Source organism: Nicotiana attenuata, unplaced genomic scaffold, assembly GCF_001879085.1.
Source record: "Nicotiana attenuata strain UT unplaced genomic scaffold, NIATTr2, whole genome shotgun sequence".
In the NCBI taxonomy this organism is placed as follows: Eukaryota; Viridiplantae; Streptophyta; class Magnoliopsida; order Solanales; family Solanaceae; genus Nicotiana; species Nicotiana attenuata.
Genome location: NW_017671329.1, coordinates 2,492 through 12,053, shown reverse-complemented (window position 1 = coordinate 12,053; position 9,562 = coordinate 2,492).

The following is a 9,562-nucleotide window of genomic DNA, read 5'->3' as shown; positions in this document are numbered from 1 at the left end:
TATTTGGGCCCTTTTGGGTGTGAATGTTATCGAAACCCTTTAAGATCAAGGCGGCTTCCTTGTATCTGGCAGCCTATTAATTTAAAGGCTTGGGCCTATGTTCTATATAAAGTCTCTTATTTAGCCCACATGAGTATTAGAGTTAAAAGGGCCGAGGGTTTAGAATCAATTAAGCGAGGTGGGCAAGATTTAGCAAATGTAACTATGTCCCTCAACAATGTAATTAGGGACTCCTTTTAAAGTTGGAATTGAGGTGCGCCGCGCCATACAAAAATGACGAATTGCGTGGCCCTCTTTAATTATATTTTTAAAATATTTAGAACACGAGGCGTGCCATTTAGCTAATTTTCATGGCCCTCGCAAAGTTAATAACGCGTTAGTTGCTTTTAGGCGCGTCATTTAATTATTTTACCTTCTTAAACTTGGGTGTGCATTTCATGTGACCCAAATCCAAATCCCAAAATGCTGAATAAAATATGTTTAGGATTGCGGGTGCATTTCATGTGACGCAGTCCAAAGACATGTTTTAAACGACGTTCAACATTCTTTTAAAATTAATTAAAAGCGGTAAATAATCTAAAATTGCACATAGGTTCAAATGTATTAAAATCGGACTTTAGCCAAATATAGCAGTTGAGCGACCGTGCTAGAACCACGGAACTCGGGAGTGCCTAACCCCTTCTCCCGGGTTAACAGAATTCCTTACTCAGATTTCTGGTTCGCGACTGTTAAACAGAGTCAAACCCTTTCCTCGATTCGGGATTCAAACCGGTGACTTGGGACACCATAAATCTCCCAAGTGGCGACTCTGAACTTCTTAATAAACGAATCCCATTTCGATTGTCCTTTAATTGGAAAAAATCCCTTTATTATACCTTTCACGGGGTGTAGTAGCGAAAAAGGAGGTGTGACAATCATCTAGTTTAAGATCCAATTGTTTAAGTTTTCTGAGTGTCCTGGGTTCAATTTCAAGTTGTTTTGGGAGTATTCAAGCTATTTTTGGGTGATATATGGGTTGGGATTAGTCCTGGGTCAATTGATATTGCTGCTGAGTTTATAACTAAGTCCCTGGTTGCTGTGATTTGATATTCAACCTTGCTGTTAATCATCTGCTGTTGCTGATCTCTTTTTCTTCTTATTGCACTCTGATTTCCAGGAATTCTTCAATATCAAGTAATGTATGAAGGATTAAATCCACAAGTATGCCCGGAATGTTAAATAAATGACAATTTGTTCATGACAACTTCATGTTTAGTCCATTCTGTACACATTAGTTCATATGTCAGGATGCATAGTGGTATTTGGTGTTGATTGAAGGTAGATAGATATTATTTGTGGATTACAGGATAACATTTAATATTTGATTTCTGTAATAACAACTGGACTGTTTTGGACTGTCAATTTGTATCGTACTGTTAATGTTCATTAGCCTAGCGTAACTGTGTTTAGTGATTAGTTTAACTGTTGATATTAGCAACAACATAATGTAGAAATTGATTTTAGGTCTTCACTTGTAGTTAATAGTTCAACATTCGAATAGCATAATTGTAAAATCAGATTTTGGACTCAGATTGCATGTTCATAATCGTAGAATCAGATTGGACAGTTTGGATTGTGTGAGGTTTAATTAGTGTTTTTGTGTTAAATATTTGCTGGATCTTGTTTGAAATTCAAATAGGATGTAAGTAAAGTCAGTTAATTTTTTTAAAAAAAATGGTTTAAGATGATCAATTCCCTCTTTGTTTTGGTATACAATTCGAGTAGGCAGAGTGAGGATTCAAATACAATATAAATTTGCTGAGGAATTTGTTGGAGATTTCGCTGACTAGTGGTCTTATATCATTATTTAGTTAACACTAGGAATTCCAATAATAATCAGGTCCTAGTTCATAATATACATAGTAATTAAACCTTGGGTTATATTATGCAATATCCATGTGATGCTTACTTCCCCCTGATTTCTATTATTTGGGCCAAGACTGGGCCCAACGTTTGGCCTAGCTCCTCGATGGGAAAATCCGGCCTATTCTGGTCGAGCTGGACTTTAATAAAGTCCAAATTGCCGGGCAACCTCATGTTACAGGGATTGGGCCAATTGTTGAAGCCCAGGGAATGCTGAAGGTGGAAGTCATATTAAAATCACAAGATTAATTTGGTAACATGGTTTTGGGCCTTCTAGTTAAGTAGCATACTTGAATTAAGAGGTTGCCCTCTTGTTCAAGCGTGGACTTGAACTCGAGGCCCAAATTCCTTGATTACTTCTAATAATGGCTTTAATAATATTAATCAACTAGTCCCTTTAGAGATAAATTCAATAGAAAAATGATAGTTTGCTATATGATGGCCTTTAAATAATAAAACGAGGTGAACCCCGCCAAACAAAAATACATAAATTGCGGGGCCCTCTTTAAATGATCCTATGAAAATACTTAGAATTCGGGACGTGCCGTTTAGCGAATTTCACGACCTCCCACAAAGATAATAACACGTTAGTCGCTTTAGGCGCGTTTTTTAATAATTTTACTTTCCTAAATACGGGTGTGCATTTCATGTCACCCAAATCCAAATCCCAAAATGTTGAATAAAATATGTCGAGGATCCGGGTGCATTTCATGTGACATGATCCAAAAACATGTTTTAAACGACGTTCAATTTCCTAAAAATTTATTAAAAGCGGTAAATAATTTTAAAATTGCACTATAGGATGACATGTATTAAAATCAGAATTTTGGCCAATTATAATGGTTTAAGCGACCGTGCTAGAACCACAGGATCCGGGGGTGCCTAACACCTTCCCTCGGGTCAACAGAATTCCTTATTCAGAATTTCTGGTTCGCAGACTCCAAATGGGAAGTCGACAATTTTCCTCGATTTGGGATTTAAGTTAAACCGGTGACTTGGGACACCAAAAGCCAATCCTATCCCAAGTGGCGACTCTGAAAACAAATAAATAATCCCATTTCGAATAATGTCACTTTAAATGGAAAAACTCCCTTATACATTATCCTTCGGGGTAGATGTGTAAAAAAGGAGGTGTTACAGCTCCGGCGACTCTGCTGGGGATACGAACCCAGAATTTCGATTCAGGGTTCAAGAATTCGAGCTTAGTATAATTGTTATATTTGGCTTTATCTGATTTTTCTACATGTTCCATGCTATATGTGCTAAATGTTTTACCGCTTTGATATTTGTTGAAATTGTATATAGAAACTGTCGCGAATCCCTTCCTCTCTCTGAGTCTTCTACATCATGGAGAAGGGTGCACTTCGTGTAGCTTCTCTTTTGTTTAGAGTCTTTCCCAATTTAGAACGAGGTTTGGATAAGTTGCTAAGCCGGCGGAGCTTCTGTATCCCCGTACGCTGCCTCCTCCTCGGCTCGAGTTGTCCGCTCGGGTAAGCCAGGTCTAGACCAATAAACCTAGGGTTTAAACCTAGAAGAACAAAAACTCATTCCGGATCCCTAGTAGGACGTTTGTTTGCATCATGTGCATTTGGCTTAGGGGACTCAACACAGGGATTGGGTCCGTCTAGGACAGGTGACCTGAAATGAATTGACCATCCTGATGCATCTTACGTGCTACTTGCGCATTTATTTGCTCGGCTTTGCATGTTGACCGGTTTGTATATAATGAGAGAAAATTGAGAAAATAAGTAGTGTTAAGACTCAGTGAGGATAACCTTTTGTTGTGAAAAACCAATGCCCAAATAGTACCGAAATGCTGCCGCATTTTTGAAAAATAAAAAAAACAAAAGAAAAGAGAAAAGTATTTGGAAAATAGAAAGAATATTGTTGTTCAAAAATATACTTTTGATTTTGGCACGTTTGCCCGAACTACGCTGGTTTGATTCTCACCGGATGTGAGATACGTAGGCAACCCTCATCGGGTCCAACCTCCCTTTTTGCAAAAATAGCCAAATAATGTCAATTTTTTTAATTTTTGTCATAAATAAGTCGGGTGATGCAATTCTTGCCTAAATAAGCCGAATGTCCCTAAAAGGACGCCGGAAGGCCGTTTTGCAAGAACAGCCTCCTGAGTCATTTTTAAATGGTTTGCGGGCACAGCTTTAAAATCTTCCCTCCAGAAGTGTTGAAAGGCCATATTTGCAAATCCAAGTCCTTGTTTTCTAAATAAAGAATTGTTGCACAAATAGCCATTTTTCACAATAAATCATTAAATTCCCCTAAATAAATATGCAGGATGAATTCAAGTAACATCGAAACCTTCTCAGTCCTGAGCGAGATCCCTTTGAAACTCCATATGTGGTGGCATGATTTGGGAAAATGAAGCAGAGATACTGTGGTCAAAAATTTGGGCGGCCTCCTGGATTTATTGAACATCAAACCGAGGAAGGACATCATTGAGGCACTAATACCATTTTGGGACCCGACCCGTAATGTATTCCGGTTTTCAGATTTTGAACTCACACCTACGTTAGAAGAGATTGCGGGATACGCGGGTCTCAACGGGAACCTCCGAGGTAGATACCCATTGGCCCCACGACCGGTAACCCTTCATAGGTTCTTGGATTTGTTGAACATCAGCCGGGATATTCAAGACCCGCACCTGGTGGAAGGGTGTTGTACATTGCATTTCTTATATCACCGGTATGGTAACCCCAAAGGTTTCGAGGAACCCAACACAGGATTGACACATGCTGGAAATAAAGACAAATGGGAAGCCCGACGGGGATTAGCCTTCATGGTAGCCTTTTTGGGAGTGGTAATTTGTCCGAGAAAAGATGGTCACATAGACCTCGGCCTAGTAGGGATGCTAGATGTTGCCATGAAAAAACCTACTAGCACAGTGGTTCCCCTGATTGTAGCAGAAATGTACCGAGCTTTGACCAAATGTCGGGAAGGTGTGAAATTCTTTCAAGGTTGCAATTTGCTCTTACAGTTGTGGATACAGGAACACCTCTGTCACCGCACAGGCTATATGAACTACGGTTTAACCGGGTTGAGTTATATTGCAGAATTCGAGACCCGGGTGACAGGTATTGAGTTCCCTGAGGGTACTGAGGCCTGGTCGTCATGCTTAAGATCCTTGACCGCAGATAAAGTTGAATGGGCTTATGGATGGATTCCTGCTACTGAAGATGTATACACATCAGCAGAGGTCTCTTATATTCTTTTGATGGGTATTCGAAGAATACAGCCTTATGCTCCTTACCGAGTCTTGCGACAATTTGGAAGATTCCAGACAGTGCACAACGATGAAGACCTGAGTGGGCAAGTCATCGAGTTAGGCCCGAAGGCTGCATTCCCTGAAGGCAGAATCCGAAAGATATGGAATGAGTGCAGGTACCTTGAGCCTAAGACTATAGTACAGGACCGAGCCAGAGGCGAGGTAGATCCCAAATACTTGGTCTGGTTTGGTAAAAGATTTCAAATTCCTGAGAGACCCGCCAAAAGGCCACATGTACAACAATTCACTAACGAGGCCCAGGTGCAATGGGATTGGTTAGCCAAAGAAAAGGAGTACAGGGCCCGAATAGGAGCATTGGAAAAACAGGTTCAGGAGCTCCGGTTTGAAAACAGCTTGCAAGCCGCAGCCGATGAAGGTGATAAAAAGAAATTGGCCCAAGAGAATGAAGCTCTCAAGGCCCAAATTCAACAAATGAAAATAGATGCCAGGAATCAAGAAAGAAGTCTATCCGACGAGAGATTGATAAAAGGGTTAAAGAAGCAAGTCTTGGACTGCCAGGAAGAATTGGAGAAATCCGAGGGGAACATGGCAAGACTTCGAGCACAATGGGCAAAGAAGACTGAGGAAAGAGCCCAGTTTGTACAACAAATGAAGAGAAACTACGAGGGAACCATTGCTAACATGAAAAGAAAAATGAATACTCTTGAAGAAAAGGCCGCTCGGCGGGACAAAGAATTTCAGGCCGAGAGGGAACAATGCTATGGGTTAATCGCTGAGATGGAAAAGGAAATAAAATTGTTGCAAGACCTTCACTTCCAGGATTCTCAGGTGCTAGAGGCTCGTACCCAACAGATAAGTTGACTACTCCAAGAAAAGGGCCAAATCAGGGAAAGAATCAGAAGCATTGCAAACTATATTGTATGAAGTGTCAGGCCGGTGAACGGATGGGTCGTACCACTTTCTTTGCTTTAGTGATGATATTTGTTCACCAGGTCATGAATGATTTAGATCAGTTGCAAAAAGGGTCTTGCACGCAGGCCCGCGGCGATGCCGAATGATGCCCCGCGGGCCCCAGGATTTGAAGCTTTGATGTATTCTTAGTTAATCGAGTCTGTATTTTTGCTTTTGAGTCTGGTTTTTGTACTTTCCTTTTTCCAAGAAAAGAAAAACAAATAGTCTAGTAGCTTTGTAATCGCAGTTGTTATTAATGAAAATTGAAAATCCCAAAATTTGTTTTCTCACTTTTTGCATTTATTTGCAAGAACTACGCTTGGTCTGATTCATGCGGGGTCTTGATACGTAGGCAATCTCCATAGGATTCGATCGTAACCCTAAGAAAAAAGAGAGAAGAAAAAAAAGAAGGAAAGTACGAAGGAAGGAAATAAAAGAAAAACAAGAGAGGAAAAGAAACACAGAAAAAGAAAATAAGGAATCGAGAGAAAAACCATGGCAAAAGAAAAGGGAAAAGCAGAAAATGAAAAACAGAGGGAAAAGAAAAATGAGAGAAAAACAAAAGGAGAAAGAAAAGAAACAAGAGAGAAGCTGGGATGACGCATGCAACCGAAGCAAGCATGTAGATATTCATTTAACTGTATAGGTGCATCACACTCCAATGTGCGGTTACCTATCTGTTATTTGTTTCAAAACTAACCATTGTTGCTGTCCATTTCTAGCTGAGCTTTTTAGAAATAGTGGTTGGTTATTGGTAAGCTGGCCTCACATCGCTATTTCACCAGATCCAAAGGAAATACAGAGATATCGTCTGAAATGACTCTGCCTGCAATCCCCATACCCGAAGACAGCCCCATCTCGAGGGTCCCGGCTACTGAGTCTTTTACAGCTGAAGAAAATCGGATCTTGNAACACGCATTTCTAGGCTAAGCAAATATCCAACTCCCTTTCTAGCTCCCTGTGGAAATTGACCCCGATACCACTATTGGGTAAAAGTATTAGCGCCCACTCTTCCTAAGGTCGAGTCCGCTGCGCGATAATCACCTATCTGTTATTTGTTTCAAAACTAACCGTTGTTGCTGTCCATTTCCGGCTGAGCTTTTTAGAAACAGTGGTTGGTTTGTGGTAAGCTGGCCTCACATCGCTATTTCACCAGATCCAAAGGAAATACAGAGATGTCATCTGAGATGACTCTGCCTGCAATCCCCATACCCGAGGACAGCCCCATCTCGGGGGTCCCGGCCTCTGAGTCTTTTACAGATGAAGAAAATTTGATCTTGCGCCTGCGATTGATGGAAATGTGGGATGCTTGGAACAATGGAAAGGAACCTCCAAGCACCATTCCCGGATTCCCCGAGTTATTCCCTAGATCTGGAGGTGCTACTACTGTCCCCATCAGCCACCCAAACACTCCTTTGGGGCAACCTACCATAACTGCTCATTTCTTCGGAACACCTTCTGAGGTTCGCCCCCAGGTGTTCCCGTCTGGACCTGTTCCCAACATCTTCACGGCTCCACCCTGCTCCGCAACCACACAACCATCACTACCCAAGCATGCTGTTGACTCTTCAGTCTTCACATTCCAAAATCCCGTCTTTCAGGCCGACCCTCCTCATTAGACTCAATATACCTACTCTCAGCAGCCACCATACGAGCTTACACCGGGGCAGGACAAAACCCCCAAAGCCCCAGAGCAGGATGAGATGGCAAAGTGAATGAGAAGCCTCGAGCAAAGCTTGAAAAATATGCAAGGTTTGAGCGGGCAGAAGAGCGTCTCCTATACAGAGTTGTGTATGTTCCCACATGTACATTTGGCGTCAAGGTTCAAAACACCAAAATTTGAAAAAGTATGACGGACACGGCGACCCCATTGCTCATTTGAAGAAGTATTGCAATCAGTTACGGGGAGCCGGTGGCAAAGAAGAATTGTTGATGGCATATTTCGGGGAAAGCTTAATTGGCATCGCTTCAGAGTGGTATATGGACCAAGATGTCTTGCGTTGGCATATTTGGGATGATTTGGCCCGAGACTTTGTTTGACAATTTCAGTACAACATAGACATCGCGCCAGACAGGAACTCCTTGGCGAATCTAAAGAAAAAGCCCTTAGAAAGTTTCCGCGAATATGCAATTAAGTGGCGTGAATAGGCGTCAAGAGTGAAGCCTCCAATGGATGAGGTAGAGATGGTCACTGTTTTCCTTCAAGCCCAGGAAGCAGACTATTTTCAGAATATGATGTCAGCTATGGGCAAGCCTTTCGCAGAGGCAATAAAAATCAGAGAGATGGTAGAGAATGGGCTAAAAACGGGTAGAATCTTGAGCCAGTCAGCCATTAGAGCAACCTCCTAAGCCATCCAAGGCGGGTCTGGAGGAATGGCCAAAGGCAAAAAGAAAGAAGAAACAGTGATGGAAGCATCGGGAGGAAGAAGATACCGGGCTCCTAAACCAGTATTCTCTAAAAGAACCCCTCAACACTACTATCCTCACACTGATATGGCTTACGCTCCCCCACCTTATGCGGTCATGAATGCTCAAGCTTTTGGCCGACTGCAACCACAAGCTAACCGAAATCCACCTCCATTCCAAAGAAATCAACCTCCTCACCAGAACCAATATAATCCCCGACCACCGCAAAATAACTTCCGCCCTCGGGAACCGCCCAGACGACCAAATTTTACGCCGATTGGTGAACCCTACTCCAGTCTGTTCCCGAAGCTCGTTCAGATGAATCTGTTGCAGCCTATCCCCCAAAACAAGCAGAACCCGGAATCTCCAGCTTATCAACGAGGGGTCCATTGTGCCTACCATTCAGGAGCTGAAGGGCATAGTACTGATAACTGCTGGACATTGATGAAAGCTGTGGAAGATTTGATCGAACAAGGGAAAATAGTGTTGAGGGATGAAGAAGCCCCGAATGTGACCAATAATCCGTTGCCCGCTCACAACAACGGGCCGGTGATCGGGATGATCTGTGAAGATAGAGAATTTGATCCAGCATTAAAAGCTATAATTGCTATTGCCGACGCAGAAAAGAAGCCCAAGGTACCCCCGAAGCAAGAGAAAGGGGAGAAGAAGAATAAAAGTGTCAAAACTAAGCCTGAAAAGAAACCTGAAACAAAAGCAGAGACGGAACCTCCCAAGAATGGAATTCTCTATGTTCCGTGAGGACGCCAAGAAAAACCACTAGTTGCCAGTTCTCCAAGGAAGTTTGAAGTAAAAAGGGGAACGCAAATGTATGTGCCAAAAGGAGCTTATGTGGTACAGGGGACAATTAAGCCGCCTCGGCTGAATGAGCCAGTGGTTATTGGACGCGTACCACAGAAGCCAATGACAGACCCCTCTAAGGTGCCATGGAACTATCAGCAAACAGTGGTTACATACAAAGGCAAAGAAATTTGGGAGGACTTCCAGGAACAGTCCCTTTTGAAAAATATTCAAATGTAAAGGAGGTAAATAGCGCCACAC